This window comes from Oncorhynchus nerka, linkage group LG9a, assembly GCF_034236695.1.
Source record: "Oncorhynchus nerka isolate Pitt River linkage group LG9a, Oner_Uvic_2.0, whole genome shotgun sequence".
In the NCBI taxonomy this organism is placed as follows: Eukaryota; Metazoa; Chordata; class Actinopteri; order Salmoniformes; family Salmonidae; genus Oncorhynchus; species Oncorhynchus nerka.
In genome coordinates, this window is record NC_088404.1 from 21137305 (window position 1) to 21158124 (window position 20820).

Consider the following 20820-nt stretch of genomic DNA (forward strand, 5'->3'; position numbering starts at 1 on the left):
TTAATCAGAAAATATAAAATACATGTAAAGGTAATTTTTAATCAAACAAATTGTGTGATGGGTACTTTTTTCAAATGACAAAATGGGTCTGTAAATTAAACAGAACAGATGCTCAATTAATTTCTGGATCCATACCTGTTAAGAGAAGAGGGCGAACAACATCAGTTAAATTAGTGAAAGAATTAACAATTGTTTGCAACTCTTTGTGAATTGCAGTATGTCATTAATAATACATTTTAAAAAACACTTAAACAACTCACTCAGATGTCTTCTTAAAGAATCTTGTAAGAGTCTGCAGACTGTCAGACGTCAAGCTTCCTTTTTAAGAGGCATTTTCTGGGGATCACGTGACCCTTGAACGAGATGGCCGCGTGAGCTGAGAGCTCCGCACAAGTAGTTTCCAATTCCTAATCTTACCTCCATTCCAAGTTCACACTCATTTAGCTTTAGTAAGAAAAAGTCATGGCGGCTACAAAAGGCGACACTACAGGTGACATTTTTACCCGGACTCGAGTATTAGCGACGGAAAAAGCCTCCAAGAAGAAGCTAGCTTCAGAAAAAACTAGCGCCATTAGCCAGGAGCAAGAGAACCCGCTCCCCCACGAGGCACAACGAATGCCAACCTCGCACTCTGTCGAAGACATCCTCTCTGAGTTGAGATCCCAACGTACAGAACTAAACACCAAATTAGATGCCATTAACTCTCAGCTCAGTGCGATAGGGGGCAAGGTGACAATCCTGGAAAACGCATTGCCTGACATCAACAACAAGATGTCCAGGCGCCCCGCGTTTATGGTTGAGGCAGAGGGGCGAATCCTATCCATGGAAAACTTATTGACAGATGCCATGGAAACAATAGCATATGCTAAAAAGAAAATCGAGCATCTGGAAGAGAAAACAGAGGACCTGGAAAACAGGGGGCGAAGGAATAATTGTGTTCTATTCAATCTGGGCGAAAAAGAAGAGGGAAACATGCCACTGATCCGCTACCTGCAAGACAAACTTCCCGAGTGGCTCCACCTGCCCACCGACAGGCCCATAGAACTCGAGAGAGCTCACCGAGCACTGAGGCCCCCACCAGCAGCCAGACAACCACCGCGCCCAATCACCATACGTTTCCTGAGATTCACCGACAAGGAACGAGTCCTACAGGCGGCGAAAAACAACACCATCACAGTGGGAAACGCCAAACTCGCTTTACACCAGGACCTGTCAGTTGGAATACGCCGAAAGCGCCGAGAATTTGACAAAGTGAAGAAATACTCCATTGACCGAGGCATCTTCAGGGGATTCAAATACCCAAACGAGCTCAGGATTCTTCACCAAGGAGCCTTGCGACACTTCAAAACTCCCGAAGAGGCAAAACGTTTTTTGAAAGACAATCCTGGCCAATGAGAAACAGACCAATGACTAAATGCGATTAATGCCATTACTAAAGGAGGTAAGACGACATATAGCCGATATCCAGAGACCCACCCCCTAAATGTCATTACAGCCGTCCAATTTATATTTATTTTCCTTTAACTGAGAGGGATGGGCTGTATAGCCTAACCTAGGCCTACTACCATGCCTTTCTAAGGTCTTCGAAAGCCAAGTCAACAAACAGATTACCGACCATTTCGCATCTCACCATACCTTCTCTGCTATGCAATCTGGTTTCAGAGCTGGTCATGGGTGCACCTCAGCCACGCTCAAGGTCCTAAACGATATCTTAACCGCCATCGATAAGAAACATTACTGTGCAGCCGTATTCATTGATCTGGCCAAGGCTTTCGACTCTGTCAACCACCACATCCTCATCGGCAGACTCGACAGCCTTGGTTTCTCAAATGATTGCCTCGCCTGGTTCACCAACTACTTCTCTGATAGAGTTCAGTGTGTCAAATCGGAGGGTCTGCTGTCCGGACCTCTGGCAGTCTCTATGGGGGTGCCACAGGGTTCAATTCTTGGACCGACTCTCTTCTCTGTATACATCAATGAGGTCGCTCTTGCTGCTGGTGAGTCTCTGATCCACCTCTATGCAGACGACACCATTCTGTATACTTCCGGCCCTTCTTTGGACACTGTGTTAACAACCCTCCAGGCAAGCTTCAATGCCATACAACTCTCCTTCCGTGGCCTCCAATTGCTCTTAAATACAAGTAAAACTAAATGCATGCTCTTCAAACGATCGCTACCTGCACCTACCCGCCTGTCCAACATCACTACTCTGGACGGCTCTGACTTAGAATACGTGGACAACTACAAATACTTAGGTGTCTGGTTAGACTGTAAACTCTCCTTCCAGACCCATATCAAACATCTCCAATCCAAAGTTAAATCTAGAATTGGCTTCCTATTTCGCAACAAAGCATCCTTCATTCATGCTGCCAAACATACCCTTGTAAAATTGACCATCCTACCAATCCTCGACTTTGGCGATGTCATTTACAAAATAGCCTCCAATACCCTACTCAACAAATTGGATGCAGTCTATCACAGTGCTCTCCGTTTTGTCACCAAAGCCCCATATACTACCCACCATTGCGACCTGTACGCTCTCGTTGGCTGGCCCTCGCTTCATACTCGTCGCCAAACCCACTGGCTCCATGTCATCTACAAGACCCTGCTAGGTAAAGTCCCCCTTATCTCAGCTCGCTGGTCACCATAGCATCTCCCACCTGTAGCACACGCTCCAGCAGGTATATCTCTCTAGTCACCCCAAAACCAATTCTTTCTTTGGCCGCCTCTCCTTCCAGTTCTCTGCTGCCAATGACTGGAACGAACTACAAAAATCTCTTAAATTGGAAACACTTATCTCCCTCACTAGCTTTAAGCACCAACTGTCAGAGCATCTTACAGATTACTGCACCTGTACATAGCCCACCTATAATTTAGCCCAAACAACTACCTCTTTCCCAACTGTATTTAATTTATTTATTTATTTTGCTCCTTTGCACCCCATTATTTTTATTTCTACTTTGCACATTCTTCCATTGCAATACTACCATTCCAGTGTTTTACTTGCTATATTGTATTTACTTTGCCACCATGGCCTTTTTTGCCTTTACCTCCCTTCTCACCTAATTTGCTCACATTGTATATAGACTTGTTTTTTTTTTTTTTTTTTTTTTTACTGTTTTATTGACTGTATGTTTGTTTTACTCCATGTGTAACTCTGTGTCGTTGTATGTGTCGAACTGCTTTGCTTTATCTTGGCCAGGTCGCAATTGTAAATGAGAACTTGTTCTCAACTTGCTTACCTGGTTAAATAAAGGTGAAATAAATAAAAACTAATGTTTCAGCCTACTTTTATTTCCCTGTTTTTTTTGTTGTTGTTGCTATTATTACCTGGGGTTCCCTATGTCCCTTGGGGGAGGTATATGTAGGCTGGGCTATTGATTTTATTTTTCTCCCCTCTTTTACTGAGGTCTGGACGAGGGCAACTGTGTTACTTACTCAATGCGGGGTGGAGAGGATGAGGCATTTCTTTGGTGGGGAGAGGGAGACGTTGTCGTTGCTAACTGTTCCCGGTTTTTGTTTTATTCGGAACACAGAATTGAGACTGAGCGGGGGGGTAATAGATCCAACGGGATGTGTCGAGTTGTTTGGGAACTCGGCTGGGGTGTTCAGAGATTATTATTTTATGTACACCATTTATTTTCCTTTTATGTGAACGCAGCTGTAATTACTATCCACTTTTACCCAGCGATGACTTGCACTAAAGTTCGATTACTGCTCGATGACGATGACTAGTACCTTAAATCTATTGACATGGAACTGCCATGGTCTAGGGCATGCAATAAAACGGAAAAAGATACTATGTGCTCTAAAAAAGGAAAAAGCAGACATTGCGCTATTACAAGAGACACACCTCTGTGATGCTGAACATGCCAAACTCCGCAGAGCTTGGGTGGGACAGGTGTATTTCTCATCTTTCAAATCAAACAGTAGAGGCACAGCCATACTTATCCATAAAAATGTTCCATTCATAATAGACAAAAACATATCTGATCCGGAGGGGAGATTTATTTTGATAACTGGGTCACTATATGGTCAACCAATTACTATATTAAACATATACGCCCCAAACACAGATACTCCTGCCTTCATGTCAAAAATTATAACCCTGTTCAATGAGCATTGTGTCTCCTTTGGTGTGGTGGCCGGAGATTTTAATTGTACCCTTAACCCAACCCTAGACAAATCATCTCAAGTCCCCACCACAAATCCTAGATCTGCAAAGATGTTGAACTCTCTTACTAAAGAGATGGGGCTGATAGATATCTGGAGAGAGAATAATAGCTCATCTATGGACTATACATACTACTCTAATGTCCATAACACCTACTCCCGTATAGATTACATTTTTATCCCAAAGAGTTTCATAAATTCAGCCACTTGTACAATCGGACCCATAGCACTTTCAGATCACGCCTTTGTCCACCTCCGCTTTGACCTCTGCAAAAACATCCCGAGGTCAAAGAGCTGGAAATTCAACACCTCCATGCTATCAAATGACGAGTTCCATACATTAGTAACTACATGGATAGACAACTACACACAAGACAATAAAGATTCCCCTGTTTCTCCGGCCACAATGTGGGACGCTGCTAAAGCCACACTAAGAGGTAATCTAATTGCATATGCTTCCTCTAAGAAAAAAGCAATGGAAGCACACAGGCTAGATCTTGAGAGGGAGCTGGAATGCTGTGAAAAAATACATAAACAATCCCTAGACAGCACCTCCTGGAGTCATCTTAAAGCAGCCAAAGCCAAACTGAATTTGGACTACACTCGGGAGATAAAAAAAAAAGTTTTCTTTACTAAACAGAAATACCATGAGTATAGCAATAGGCCCAGTAGATTGCTTGCTTACCAATTAAAAAAGGAGCAGTCAGAGCGTACAATCATGGCTATCCGAACAGCAGAGGACGAGGTCACATATGACCCAAAAAAGATCAATTGAACTTTTCATGAGTTTTACTGCAAACTATATACCTCTGAGAGAAAACACACTGAGGCAGAACTCCACTCTTTCCTAGAGGGAATCTCGCTACCTAAACTATCAGAGACCGACCAGGAAGATCTCAACTCCCCCTTCACTCCTGAGGAGATCCTGGAGGCAATTACCTCCATGCCACCTAATAAGTCCCCAGGCCCAGATGGATTCCCCAGAGAGTTCTATAAAGCTTTTTGGCCCCAGCTCAGCCCTATCTTCATGCCAATGCTGGAGGATTTTTGCAAAAACGGAGTTCTCCCAGACTCAATGCACACAGCTCGCATTACAGTGTTGCTAAAAAGGACAAGGACCCCTATCCTGCTCGTCCTTCCGGCCCATAAGCTTGTTGGATTTCGACTATAAAATAATTACCAAATTGCTCGCCATAAGACTAAACACTCTTCTTCCCAAAATAATAAAAGCGGACCAAACTGGATTTATTAGAGACAGATACTCTTCTGATAACATTCGCCGTCTTTTTGATATTATTGATCAAGTAAACGCACAAAAGACCCCTGTCCTGCTGGCTTCACTGGATGCTGAGAAGGCGTTTGACAGGAAGGAGTGGAGCTTTCTGTTTTCAGTCTTAGAAAAGTTCAATATGGGCCCAAATTTTATTAAATGGATCAAATCACTATACTCTCATCCAAATGCCATGGTGACTACTAATGGACTGAACTCTGACAGATTCCCTCTGGAGCGGGGCACAAGACAAGGGTGCTCGCTGTCCCCGCTGCTCTACTTGTTGGGGGCGGAGCCTCTGGCAGAGCTGATAAGGAGCAATCCAAGTATTATGGGTGTTTCTGCAGGTGGCCTGCAGCACAAGATTTCGCTTTACGCGGATGATTTCTTGCTCTACATATCCAACCCTGAGAAATCCCTCCCTCTCATTTTAGACACAATTGCCCAGTATGGCAAGTTCTCAGGTTATAAGATCAATTTTAACAAATCCACTGTCTGCCCTCTCAATATTACACTCACCAGCTCTATGAAGACACTTTGTCCTTTCCAATGGAAAACACAGGGGTTTCAATACCTCGGGATCTTCATAACACCAGATCTGAATAGCCTTTTTAAGGAAAATTATCTTCCACTCCTGGATCGAATCAAGAACAATCTCCAAACCTGGATCTCCCTCCCAATTAGCTTAGTAGGAAGAATTAATGTAATCCGTATGAACGTCCTCCCTAGACTGAACTACTTATTTCAGATGCTCCCATGCTATCTCACAGTTTCCTTCTTCAAAACAACTAACCAAAGCATCACCAAATTTATATGGGGCAATAAAAAACCTAGGATCAAGTTTTCCACTTTATCAAAACCCGAATCTAAAGGTGGCCTTGCCCTTCCCTCCCTTCAATTGTACTACTGGTCTGCCCAAATCCGCAACATGCTAACATGGATCACAAACAGACAAGAGTCAACGTGGATTCAGATAGAAGCCCAATCCTGTGGTTCATTGCCCTTAAGCTCAATTATATTCATTAATAACTTTAGTGAAGTGGGCAACATAGCCAAATCCTTTGTGACTTACAGCACCCTACTAGCGTGGAGGGACTGTAAGAAATACCTGGGCATTTCCTCCCAAATATGTTCTCACTCGCCTATAGTAGGCAAAAGCCCTGATGGATGCCAACTTTAATCTTTGCAATACTCTAGGAATCAGGACCTTTTCAGACCTATTTCATCAGAAAACCACTACACTGAAATCCTTTCAAGAGCTCTGCAGTGAATTCGACGTGCCAAGATCCCATTTTTTTAAAATATCTTCAAATTAGACATGTAATTTCCTCATTTACCTCCAAGAGGAGGTTTAGAACTCAGTTGAACGAAGTTGAAACCCTTCTTGTCACAGCACAATCCATTAAAGGCAAAATATCTTGCATCTATAGACTCCTTTCTGAGAAAGGAAGCTCCTCCTTTACTCCTTTGAAAATAATCTGGGAAAAGGACCTTGGTCTGACTATTAGTGATGAGTTATGGGCGGAGGTTTGCGACAAGGTATACTGCTCCTCTACCAGTGTAAAAATGAAAGAATCTAATTACAAATTTTTGTACAAATTTTATTATACTCCTTTGAGACTCCATAGAATGAAAACAGATATGTCTCCAAACTGTAAAAGATGTACCTCTGAATGTGGAACCTATATGCATGTATTTTGGAGCTGTAGGGAGATTGCCAGATTCTGGCAATCTGTACATACCTCTGCACAGAAAATACTAGAGGTACAGTTTGATATGACTTTTACATTTAAGTCATTTAGCAGACGCTCTTATCCAGAGCGACTTACAAATTGGTGCATTCACCTTATGACATCCAGTGGAACAGTAGTGCATCTAAATCTTTTAAGGGGGGTGAGAGGGATTACTTTATCCTATCCTAGGTATTCCTTAAAGAGGTGGGGTTTCAGGTGTCTCCGGAAGGTGGTGATTGACTCCGCTGTCCTGGCGTCGTGAGGGAGTTTGTTCCACCATTGGGGGGCCAGAGCAGCGAACAGTTTTGACTGGGCTGAGCGGGAACTGTACTTCCTCAGTGGTAGGGAGGCGAGCAGGCCAGAGGTGGATGAACGCAGTGCCCTTGTTTGGGTGTAGGGCCTGATCAGAGCCTGGAGGTACTGAGGTGCCGTTCCCCTCACAGCTCCGTAGGCAAGCACCATGGTCTTGTAGCGGATGCGAGCTTCAACTGGAAGCCAGTGGAGAGAGCGGAGGAGCGGGGTGACGTGAGAGAACTTGGGAAGTACATGACCCCATGTATCTATCTTCTTAATGCCCAGCAGGACTTTGTTCTTGATCCTGACAGAGAAAATTTGCTTATGACTATTACATACTTTGCTAAGAAATGTATTCTTCTATTGTGGGCCTCTAATACCCCCCCTACATTTAAAATGTGGATTGACCAGATTGTTGACTTCCTTCCTCTTGAAAAGCTCACTTATGACCTCCACAAGAGACAGCCCAAGTTTGATAGACTCTGGTCCCCACTATTCAACTATATTTCAAACTGGACAGAGTGAACGGGGTGACTAGGGAAATGCGCAGATACATTTTGTGTAAGGTACTGTATAACCTAAAAACAAATTATTGGCCCATCGTCTCAGCGAATCAGCGAATGCTTGAAATAGCTGATAAGAACCTTGATAGTGCTGCTGCAAGTGGTATGTTTTTTTTTTTTGTGTGTGTTTTTATTTTAATTTAGTTTTTGAGTACGTGTGCGTATGTGTGTATGTATGTATGTATGTATGTATGTATGTATATACAGGTACCAAGGAAAATATATAGAGTAAGAAAAATAAATGCTTTTATTTGACTTTATCATTCATTTTAATTGTATTTTAATTTTTTCAAATGTATTATTATTTTTTTACTTTTTATTTTTTTAAAGCCTGTCACATCTGTGAATGTGGAATGTGTTTTGTTGGTTGATTGAAAAACAAGAACTTAATAAAACTTTAAATTGAAAAAAAAAGAGGCATTTTCTCAGCTATCTGCAATACAGGTATGATTGAAGAATGAAGCAGGTGTTAATCATGGGCTTTGCTACACAGAAAGCAGCAGTTGACTAATCCATTGTATTTGAAAATACGGTGTAAGTGTAATTAGCTTTTAAAACAATTAATTCTGTTTTATTTTATATTTTGGACCAGAGTGAGGCTCACTCCTCTAGCCTACCTATTGTTCCTGCAGTGAGGAAAATTCTTTGGTTTTCATAATTTATCTGCAGATATTCACCAAAAAGCCTACCAGTATGCAAATTAGGGAGCCAAATGAACTGCTCTCTTACTGATGCGATTTGGATCTGGCAAGTCCTAATGGACTTCATATCGAAAAAATACAAACAAGATCTTTAGTAGTTCTTTAGGCAGTACATAACTATGATTTATGAATGACAAGGATATGAGATCGAATTAATTCAGTCAGTTCGACACCATTTATAAACTAGTCAAGCTTGCTTTTCATCAATAAAATCAGAGTAAGCCTATGCGCTAGCACTTTGGCTGCATATGAATCGTGAAAGAAAATAAATGATTGTGCCGGAAAACAATAGGCTAAGTGGATTTCGACTCATCATTATCACATTATATGGGATGTGCAAATTGACCCACATAGACGTTAAAGGAGCATCATGCTTTCTCCTTCTGTGTAAAGACATTTGACTGCAACCGTAGTGTACACAACACACATGGCTGAACACAAGGGTCGCTATTTTCTAAGCCCACTGAGTCGCTGTAATCGGAATCTTAGCAATGCTAACGAATACATGTAAAATCCCATTTAGAATGATAAATGCTAACGAGTACATTGCATATAGTCTCTGACCTAAACAATTTTCAGTACAGACATCCCAGCTCATAAAGTTATAGAATTAACAAAAAATTCTACTCAGTTTGCTGCACTCACAAAACTAATATTAGACGGCAAGGCTATTGATATAAGAGGGGATTCTCTGCTATTACAAAACAATGCTTGATTTTGAAAGAAGCTAACCACTTAGCTAGATAGCTAACTAGCTACCGTAATTGCTGGACTATTAAGCGCACCTAAATATAAACCGCACCCACTGAATTATTAAAAAATATGTATTTTGTACATAAATAAGCTGCACATGTCTATAAGCCGCAGGTGCCTACCGGTACATTGAAACAAATTAACTTTACACAGCCTTTAAACGAAACACGGCTTGTAACAAAAATAAATAGGCTTTAACGAAACACGGCTTGTAACAAAAATTAAAACAGTAGCCTACCAAGAAAGTCATTGGTCACGATCTTCCTCCTCCTGTGCACTGAAACCACTGAAGTCATCTCCTTCGGTGTCGGAGTTGAATAGCCTCAGAATTGCTTCATCCGATGTTGGATCGTTTTCATTGTCGCTCTCGTCACTTTCATCCGGAGGCAAATACCCCGCTGAGCTCATGCTGCCCCTTCAACACGCAGCAGTCCAGCCTTTCAAAACCCGTTGATGATAGTGGATTTTTTGACAATGCTCCACGCTGTCAGGACCCACTGGCAGACTTGACCATAAGATGCTCTTCGCCTGCGGCCCGTTTTAGTGAAGGATTTCGCCCCACTTGTCATCCAAGCCTCCCACTGAACAAGGAGAGCCACCTTAAATGCACGATTTACACTGATGTCGAGTGGCTGCAAATACTTTGGGCCATCTGCTTTTCTTCCCTCTGAAAGCTTTTGTTGTCTTTCTGCACTGAGTCAGTTCCTCACGCTGCTGTTTCCAACGTCTTATCATCGACTCATTAAGGCCAAGCTCCCATGCAGCAGCTCTATTTCCTTTTCCAACAGCCAGATTTATCGCCTTCAACTTGAAAGCTGCATCATATGCATTTCTCCGTGTCTTTGCCGTGATGAGGGTGACAAAATTACTACCGTAATCAGAATGATGGGAAGTTTGAGCGCGCTCGATTTACGTCACATTATGTGACGGTGCTCAGTTTTTTGGCGGCATGAATCTTGTGAAAGCGGGAAAAATCCATAAATTAGCCGCGTCATTGTATAAACCGCGAGGTTCAAAGTGTGGGAATAAAGTAGCGGCTTATAGTCTGGAAATTACGGTACTAAATTAGCAAACCAAATGCACAACTGTAGATCTTTTAGCACATTCCATACTGTAACTAGGTCACCTGGCACTTGCTGCAGTACAGTTAGTGACTCACAGTACAGTTCTCTCGTCATTGTCTGCTTGGGGCGGCAGGGTAGCCTAGTGGTTAGAGCGTTGGACTAGTAACCGGAAGGTTGCAAGTTCAAACCCCCGAGCTGACAAGGTACAAATCTGTCGTTCTGCTCCTGAACAGGCAGTTAACCCACTGTTCCTAGGCCGTCATTGAGAATAAGAATTTGTTTTTAACTGACTTGCCTAGTAAAATAAAAATGGTAAATAAACACCACGTGGCTGGGAACTACTGGTAAACTTGAAATGACCGGTGAAATGAAGAACATGATCTTTATCTTCTAACGTATTGCACAAGTTGACTGCAGGTATTTACCCAAGCCTAATTCTTATCGTTCATTCTAGTGGGAGAGGGCTGGGCTGACTTTTCTGACTTGCTAATTGTAAAGATTTTTTATTTTAATTTTAAACTACTTTCTCTCTAACTTGGAAAAAGTACCCGGCTGAAAATAAGTGTGTAACCGGCAGTATAGCTGGCGCTAGTGAAAAACACTGGACCCTGACCTATTTGTGCCATAGTCGGAACACATCTGACAGTCCTCTTCTCTGTACAGGTAGAGCACCTATCCCAGTGTCCCAGAGGAGGAATAGCAGCCAGGCCAACCAACCAGGAGGTGTTTCTCTCTCTTCATCTCAAACCAAGGTATGGTATCACTCACTATGGGGTGTCTACCAACTCTGCCCAGAGTGGGTGAAAATGCACTTTGGTGATGAAATTTCACTTCCTTGTGTTTATAAAATACATTTTCAAATCAAATTTGATTGGTCACATACACATGGTTAGCAGATGTTAATGCGAGTGTCGCAAAATGCTTCTAGTTCCAACATTGCAGTAATATCTAACAAATTCACAACGACTACCATTTACACACAAATGTAAAACGTTGAATATGTGCATATAATATATGGATGAGCGATGGTCGTACGGCATAGGCAAGATGCAGTAGATGGTATAGAAAACAGTATATACAGTCGTGGTCAAAAGTTGAGAATGACATTTTTTTTTTTCTACTGTGTTATTGACTTGTTAATTGTTTATTCCATGTGTAACTCTGTGTTGTCTGTTCACACTGCTATGCTTTATCTTGGCCAGGTCGCAGTTGCAAATGAGAACTTGTTCTCAACTAGCCTACCTGGTTAAATAAAGGTGAAATAAAAAAATATTAATTTCCATTAAGTTTGTTGCTTCAGTGTCTTTTTAGATATTTTTGTCAGATGTTACTATGGAATACTGAAGTATAATTACAAGCATTTCATAAGTGTCAAAAGCTTTTGACAATTACATGAAGTTGATGCAGAGTCAATATTTGCAGTGTTGACCCTTCTTTTTCAAGACCTCTGCAATCCTCCCTGGCATGCTGTCAATTAACTTCTGGCCCACATCCTGACAGGTGGCAGCCCATTGCATAATCAATGTTTGGAGTTCGTCAGAATTTGTGGGTTTTTGTTTGTCCACCCGCCTCTTGAGGATTGACCACAAGTTCTCAATGGGATTAAGGTCTGGGGAGTTTCCTGGCCATTGACCCAAAATATCGATGTTTTGTTCTCCGAGCCAAATATTTATCACTTTTGTCTTATGGCAAGGTGCTCCATCATGCTGGATAAGGCATTGTTCGTCACCAAACTGTTCCTGGATGGTTGGGAGAAGTTGCTCTTGGAGGATGTGTTGGTACCATTCTTTATTCATGGCTGTGTTCTTAGGCAAAATTGTGAGTGAGCCCACTCCCTTGGCTGAGAAGCAACCCCACACATGAATGGTCTCAGGATGCTTTACTGTTGGCATGACACAGGACTGATGGTAATGCTCACCTTGTCTTCTCCGGACAAGCCTTTTTCCGGATGCCCCAAACAATCACAAAGGGGATTCATCAGAGAAAATGACTTTACCCCAGTCCTCAGCAGTCCAATCCCTGTACATTTTGCGGAATATCAGTCTATCCCTGATGTTTTTCCTGGAGAGAAGTGGCTTCTTTTACTGCCCTTCTTGACACCAGGCCATCCTCCAAAAGTCTTCGCCTCACTGTAAGTGCAGATGCACTCACACCTGCCTGCTGCCATTCCTGAGCAAGCTCTGTAATGGTTGTGCCCTGATCCCGCAGCTGAATCAACTTTAGGAGACGGTCCTGGCGCTTGCTGGACTTTCTTGGGCATCCTGAAGCCTTTTTCACAACAATTGAACCGCTCTCCTTGATGTTCTTGATGATCTGATAAATGGTTGATTTAGGTGCAATCAATATCTTTGCCTGTGAAGCCCTTTTTGTGCAAAGCAATATGACAGCATATGTTTCCTTGCAGGTAACCATGGTTGACAGAGGAAGAACAATGATTCCAAGCACCACCCTCCATTTAAAGCTTCCAGTCTGTTCGAACTCAATCAGCATGATCAGATTGATCTCCAGCCTTGTCCACGTCAACACTCACACCTGTGTTAACGAGAGAATCACTGACATGATATCAGCTGGTCCGTTTGTTGCATGGCTGAAATGCAGTGGAAATGTTTTTGGGGATTTGCATGGCAAAGAGGGACTTTGCAATTAATTGCAATTCATCTGATCACTCTTCATAACATTCTGGAGTATATGCAAATTGCCATCATACAAACTGAGGCAGCAGACTTTGAAAATTAACATTTGTGTCATTCTCAATTTTTGTCCACGACTACATATTAGATGAGTTATGTAGACATTATTAAAGTGGCGATTTAATAAAGATACCTTTATTAAAGTGGCCAGAGATTTGAGTCTGTATGTTGGCAGCAGCCACTCTGTTAGTGATGACTGTTTTATCAGTCTGATGGCCTTGAGGTAGAAGCTGTTTTTCAGTCTCTGGGTCCCAGCTTTGATGCACCTTTACTGACCTCTCCTTTTGGATGATAGCGGGGTGAACAGGGAGTGGCTCGGGTGGTTGTTTTCCTTGATGATCTTTTTGGCCTTCCTGTGACATCTGGAGCTGTAGGTGTCCTGGAGGACCAAGACAAATATGATTATTCATGTTCTGAATCATTCAGTGCTGTCTCTCTAACATTTCATTAACAGTACATTATATCCAGATTTTTGTAAACTAATACGTCTGATAATAAGCATCGAGGCCTGTTGACAGAGCGGTGCAGCTTTCTCGTCGCAACCTTTTAGGGTTTGTTGTAGTGGTCGTCTTCAAAGTTGTTTCCGAGGTTCGCAAAATTCGCATGACAAGCTGAATTAAATGTAAAGTGCACCTTTGACATTTCAGAGAGGCTTGTTTTTGTGAGAAATCTTGAACAATACAATTTTGCATTAAATGAAAAGTAGGAGTCTAACAATTTCATTAAAAATAAAACTGACACATTTACATCAGTATTCAGACCCTTTACTTAGTACTTTTGTTGAAGCACCTTTGGGAGCAATTACAGCCTCGAGTCTTCTTGGGTATGACTCTACATGCTTGACACACCTGTATTTGGGGAGTTTCTCCCATTCTTCTCTGCAGATCCTTTCAAGCTCTCAGGTTAACTGGGGAGCGTTGCTGCACCAGCTATTTTCAGGTCTCTCCAGAGATGTTTGATCGGGTTCAAGTCCGGGCTTTGGCTGGGCCACTCAAGGACATTCTGAGACATTTTCCTGAAGCCACTCATGCGTTGTCTTGGCTGTGTGCTTAGGGTCGTTGTCCTGTTGGAAGGTGAACCTTCGCCCCCTAGGTCCTGAGCGCTCTAGAGCAGGTTTTCATCAAGGATCTCTCTGTACTTTTCTCCGTTCATCTTTGCCTCGATCCTGACTAGTCTCTGCTGCTGAAAAACATGTCCACAGCATGTTGCTGCCACCACCATGCTTCACCATAGGGATGGTGCCAGGTTTCCTCCAGATGTGACACTTTGCATTCAGGCCAAAGAGTTCAATCTTCATCAGACCAGAGAATCTTGTTTTCCCTGGTCTGAGAGTCATTAGGTGCCTTTTGGCAAACTCTAAGTGGACTACCCTGGGCCTTTTACTGAGGATTGGCTTCTGTCTGTCCACTGCACCAATAAGGCCTTTATGGTAGAGTGCTTTAGAGATGGTTGTCCTTCTGGAAGCTTCTCCCATCTCCACAGAGGAATGCTAGAGCTCTGTCAGAGTGACCATCGGCTTCTTGCTCACCTCCCTGACCACGGCCCTTCTTTCCCGATTGCTCAGTTTGGCGGCCAGCTCTAGGAAGGGTCTTGGTGGTTCCAAACTTCTTCCATTTAAGCATGATGGAGGCCACTGTGTTCTTGGGGACCTTCATTGCATCAGTTCAGACCGATCCAGCTCATGAGCTCCGTCAGCAGCAGATTTTTAATTTAGAATGGAAAATGAATGTGTTTACTGGGGCTGACCCTATTTAGTTGATTGTTTGGTTGATTGGTGGTTGGTCGAGTAGCAAAACAAAAGTACAATACACCTGTCTGATTCGCGCTGAGTGGACTGATCCATTGTGGAGGCTGTGGGGATGTCAATCAGTTTAAGACATGCTACTGAAATTGTATATGATTATATTGTGTAAGAACAATGGTGCAACTAGGGTTGCACATTTTGGGGAATATTCATAAGTGGAAACTTTCCGTGGGAATATATGGGATTTATCTGAAATATATGCAAATGTAATAGTAATACCATTTAACAAGTCCAATACAGCAAAAGAAAGAAACATCTTGTTAATCTACCCATCGTGTCCGATTTCAAAAATGCTTTACAGCGAAAGCACAACATATGATTATGTTAGGTCATAGCCAAGTCAAAAAAACACAGCCATTTTTCCAGCCAAAGATAGAAGTCACAAAAAGCAGAAATATAGATAAAATGTATCACTAACCTTTGATGATCTTCATCAAATGACACTCCTAGGACATCATGTTACACAATGCATGTATGTTTTTTGAAGAAATACTCATAATAAACATTGATAAACGATACAACTGTTATTCACAGAATTAAAAATAGACTTCTCCTTAAGATGTTTTTGCATTGGATATATTTACAATATCATATGGAGACAGAAACAAACCTTCTACCATATCATAAGTAGATATACAGTATATCACAAAGTGAGTACACCCCTCACATTTTTGTAAGTATTTGAGTGTATTTTCATGTGACAACTGTCGTGGAAATTTCCTCTATTTACCAAATCATGGGAGCAAACCACACACACACAAGTCAGAGTTAGTTATCAAAGTCCATCTTTAATTATATCAGCTCTATAGCATTTTGACTTTCAAACAGTTCAGTATCTCTAATGAAAAGTTGAGAGTCCCCAACATAATGGCAAATGGGTTCCTTTATAGCAAAGATCCACCCCCTCCTAGACGACATGACAAAACACAGGTCTTAGGAACTTACACAAAGAAAGACTTTACTTCAGAGAGGAGTATCCCCTAGCCAGACAGAGTTGGCTATAAATTATCGTTCAGTTTGGTCTCCTAAACAAAGCTCTTATCTCGACCTTGGTACAAAATGGTACCAAGACATTACCCCCACCCTATGATATATATCAAATTGTCATTTAGATAGAACCAATTCTAAATACAACCAATCCTGGACAAACTCAGAGACACACTGACTGGTACACAGACATTGTGGAGGAAAAGATATGTTTACACATGATGACACTTTGACCTCTCCCCTCACTGCGGCCCATGCAACTTAGTCTTGACATAGAACAGATAACTGCAACCCCGCTGATGAGAAGTAACTTACACACATTTGATGAATATAAAACATCTTACATATGTTACCAACAAATTCTGATTATTCCCTAACACAACACTGAAGAAATTACACTTATAATGTAAGGTAGTGAGTATACAGCTTATATAAGTGTAAATTTGCTGTCCCCTCAAAATAACTCAACACCATTAATGTCTAAACTGCTGGCAACAAAAGTGAGTACGTCCAAATTGGGCCCAAAGAGTCAATATTTTGTGTGGCCACCATCATTTTCCACCACTGCCTTAACCCTCTTGGGCATGGAGTTCACCAGAGCTTCACAGGTTGCCACTGGAGTCCTCTTCCACTCCTCCATGACAACATCACGGAGCTGGTGGATGTTAGAGACCTTGCACTCCTCCAAGTTCCGTTTGAGGATGCCCCACAGATGCTCAACAGGGTTTAGGTCTGGAGACATGCTTGGCCAGTCCATCACCTTTACCCTCTGCTTCTTTAGCAAGGCAGTGGTCGTCTTGGAGGTGTGTTTGGGGTCGTTATCATGTTGGAATACTGCCCTGCAGCCCAGTCGCCGAAGGGAGGGGATCATGCTCTGCTTCAGTATGTCACAGTACATGTTGGCATTCATGGTTCCCTCAATGAACTGTAGCTCCCCAGTGCCGGCAGCACTCATGCAGCCCCAGACCATGACACTCCCACCACCATGCTTGACTGTAGGCAAGACACACTTGTCTTTGTACTCCTCACCTGGGTGCCGCCAAACACGCTTGACACCACCTGAACCAAATAAGTTTATCTTGGTCTCATCAGACCACAGGACATGGTTCCAGTAATCCATGTCCTTAGTCTGCTTGTCTTCAGCAAACTGTGTGTGGGCTTTCTTGTGCATCATCTTTAGAAGAGACTTCCTTCTGGGATGACAGCCATGCAGACCAATTTGATGCAGTGTACGGTGTATGGTCTGAGCACCGACCGGCTGACCCACCCCACCCCTTCAACCTCTGCAGCAATGCTGGCAGCACTCATATGTCTATTTCCCAAAGACAACCTCTGGATATGACGCTGAGCATGCGCACTCAACTTCTTTGGTCGACCATGGCGAGGCCTGTTCTGAGTGGAACCTGTCCAGTTAAACCGCTGTATGCAGCTCAGTTTCAGGGTCTTGGCAATCGTCTTATAGCCCAGGCCATCTTTATGTAGAGCAACAATTATTTTTTTCAGATCCTCAGAGTTCTTTGCCATAAGGTGCCATGTTGATCTTCCAGTGACCAGTTAGTATGAGGGAGTGTGAAAGCGATGACACCAAATTTAACACACCTGCTCCCCATTCACACCTGAGACCCTGTAACACTTAACGAGCCACTGACACGGCCTGCAACGAAAACATGCGGTCTCTCCTTCACTGCAGCCGAGGTGAGTAAGACATTTAAACGTGTTAACCCTCGCAAGGCTGCAGGCCCAGACGGCATCCCCAGCCGCGCCCTCAGAGCATGCGCAGACCAGCTGGCCGGTGTGTTTACGGACATATTCAATCAATCCCTATACCAGTCTGCTGTTCCCACATGCTTCAAGAGGGCCACCATTGTTCCTGTTCCCAAGAAAGCTAAGGTAACTGAGCTAAACGACTACCGCCCGTAGCACTCACTTCCGTCATCATGAAGTGCTTTGAGAGACTAGTCAAGGACCATATCACCTCCACCCTACCTGACACCCTAGACCCACTCCAATTTGCTTACCGCCCAAATAGGTCCACAGACGATGCAATCTCAACCACACTGCACACTGCCCTAACCCACCTGGACAAGAGGAATACCTATGTGAGAATGCTGTTCATCGACTACAGCTCGGCATTCAACACCATAGTACCCTCCAAGCTCGTCATCAAGCTCGAGACCCTGGGTTTCGACCCCGCCCTGTGCAACTGGGTACTGGACTTCCTGACGGGCCGCCCCCAGGTGGTGAGGGTAGGCAACAACATCTCCTCCCCGCTGATCCTCAACACGGGGCCCCACAAGGGTGCGTTCTGAGCCCTCTCCTGTACTCCCTGTTCACCCACGACTGCGTGGCCACGCACGCCTCCAACTCAATCATCAAGTTTGCGGACGACACAACAGTGGTAGGCTTGATTACCAACAACGACGAGACGGCCTACAGGGAGGAGGTGAGGGCCCTCGGAGTGTGGTGTCAGGAAAATAACCTCACACTCAACGTCAACAAAACTAAGGAGATGATTGTGGACTTCAGGAAACAGCAGAGGGAACACCCCCTATCCACATCGATGGAACAGTAGTGGAGAGGGTAGCAAGTTTTAAGTTCCTCGGCATACACATCACAGACAAACTGAATTGGTCCACACACACTGACAGCGTCGTGAAGAAGGCGCAGCAGCGCCTCTTCAACCTCAGGAGGCTGAAGAAATTCGGCTTGTCACCAAAAGCACTCACAAACTTCTACAGATGCACAATCGAGAGCATCCTGGCGGGCTGTATCACCGCCTGGTACGGCAACTGCTCCGCCCTCAACCGTAAGGCTCTCCAGAGGGTAGTGAGGTCTGCACAACGCATCACCGGGGCAAACTACCTGCCCTCCAGGACACCTACACCACCCGATGTTACAGGAAGGCCATAAAGATCATCAAGGACATCAACCACCCGAACCACTGCCTGTTCACCCCGCTATCATCCAGAAGGCGAGGTCAGTACAGGTGCATCAAAGCTGGGACCGAGAGACTGAAAAACAGCTTCTATCTCAAGGCCATCAGACTGTTAAACAGCCACCACTAACATTGAGTGGCTGCTGCCAACACACTGTCATTGACACTGACCCAACTCCAGCCACTTTAATAATGGGAATTGATGGGAAATGATGTAAATATATCACTAGCCACTTTAAACAATGCTACCTTATATAATGTTACTTACCCTACATTATTCATCTCATATGCATACGTATATACTGTACTCTAGATCATCGACTGCATCCTTATGTCACTAGCCACTTTAACTATGCCACTTTGTTTACTTTGTCTACATACTCATCTCATATGTATATACTGTACTCGATACCATCTACTGTATGCTGCTCTGTACCATCACTCATTCATATATCCTTATGTACATATTCTTTATCCCCTTACACTGTGTATAAGACAGTAGTTTTGGAATTGTTAGTTAGATTACTTGTTGGTTATCACTGCATTGTCGGAACTAGAAGCACAAGCATTTCGCTACACTCGCATTAACATCTGCTAACCATGTGTATGTGACAAATAAAATTTGATTTGATTTTGATTTGATTTGATGACACCGGAGAGGGAAAATGGCTAATTGGGCCCAATTTGGACATTTTCACTTAGGGGTGTATTATTCACTTTTGTTGCCAGCGATTTAGACATTAATGGCTGTGAGTTATTTTGAGGGGACAGCAAATTTACACTGTTATACAAGCTGCACACTCACTACTTTACATTGTAGCAAAGTGTAATTTCTTCAGTGTTGTCACATGAAAAGAAACTCAAATATTTACAAAAATGTGAGGAGTGTACTCACTTTTGTGATATACTGTAATTGCAAATGATTAAATCCTTCCAATAGAAATTTTAAAAAACAATTTAGTTACGACTTGAACTTTAATTGAGTAAACTCTTCACATGGGATTTCACTGAACAACAAAAGAAAGATAATATTGAATGATCCCCAATGATCCATTGCATCTCCCCTAAATGTTTTCAAGAATACATCTGTAAAATGATAGTCTAGAAACGAAAGCTTTGGTTGTCTTCCCCCTCAGGCTTCCATGTCTTCTCCCTGGACCTCCTCAATGTCCTCCTCTTGAACATCAGGCTCTGTCTGGAGGTGTCAGTCATCCTCTGAGGCCTCGTCTTCACTCACTTTTCAACCCTGTTGAGGATGGCTCGTTGTCGGGCTCAAAAAGCCTTAAATATGACCGGATGGCCACCAATTTTTCAACCCTTATTTTGGTCAGCCTGTTGCGTGCTTTGTTATGTGTTCCCAAATAAGTACCAGTTGCGGTGGCTGATGTTTGTGGGATTTGGAGGATGATGGAAGCAACAGGGGAAAGAGCCTCAGATCCACAAAGTCCCTTCCACCAGGTGGCTGATGACATATGTTGGCACGACTGCCATATTGCATCTCCATCCCAAAGCACCTGCTTGGATGTGTACTTCGCCAGACTGCCAAGAACCTTGCCGTCATCCAGGCCAAGGTGGCGAGACTCTGTAGTGACGACACCATAGTTGATCATTGTTGATCTCTGCACCAGGCAGGATGCTCTTGCCAGTATAGTTTAGGTCCAACGTACGCTGCAGCATGTATGGGCTTCAGGCAGAAGTCTTTGCGCTTTTTGATGTATTTCAGAACTGCAGTTTCCTCTGCTTGGAGCAAAAGTGAAGTGGGAAGGGCAGTACGGATTTCTTCTCTTACATCTACAAGCAGAGTCTGAACATCAGACAGGATGGCATTGTCTCCCTCAATCTGTGCAATGGCT

The 20820-nt window shown here is 43.2% G+C and overlaps 1 protein-coding gene across 4 annotated transcripts in view; it reads left to right on the forward strand.

Moving 5' to 3' along the window:
- Positions 1-20820, forward strand: part of LOC115134029 (basic helix-loop-helix ARNT-like protein 1) — a 48183-nt gene that overhangs the window by 7722 nt on the left and 19641 nt on the right. For all 4 annotated transcript variants that reach the window (XM_029667563.2, XM_029667566.2, XM_029667564.2 and 1 more), the window contains one exon: positions 11215-11303. The gene's annotated coding sequence lies outside the window, so the exon portion shown is untranslated. The remainder of the gene's footprint in view (positions 1-11214; positions 11304-20820) is intronic.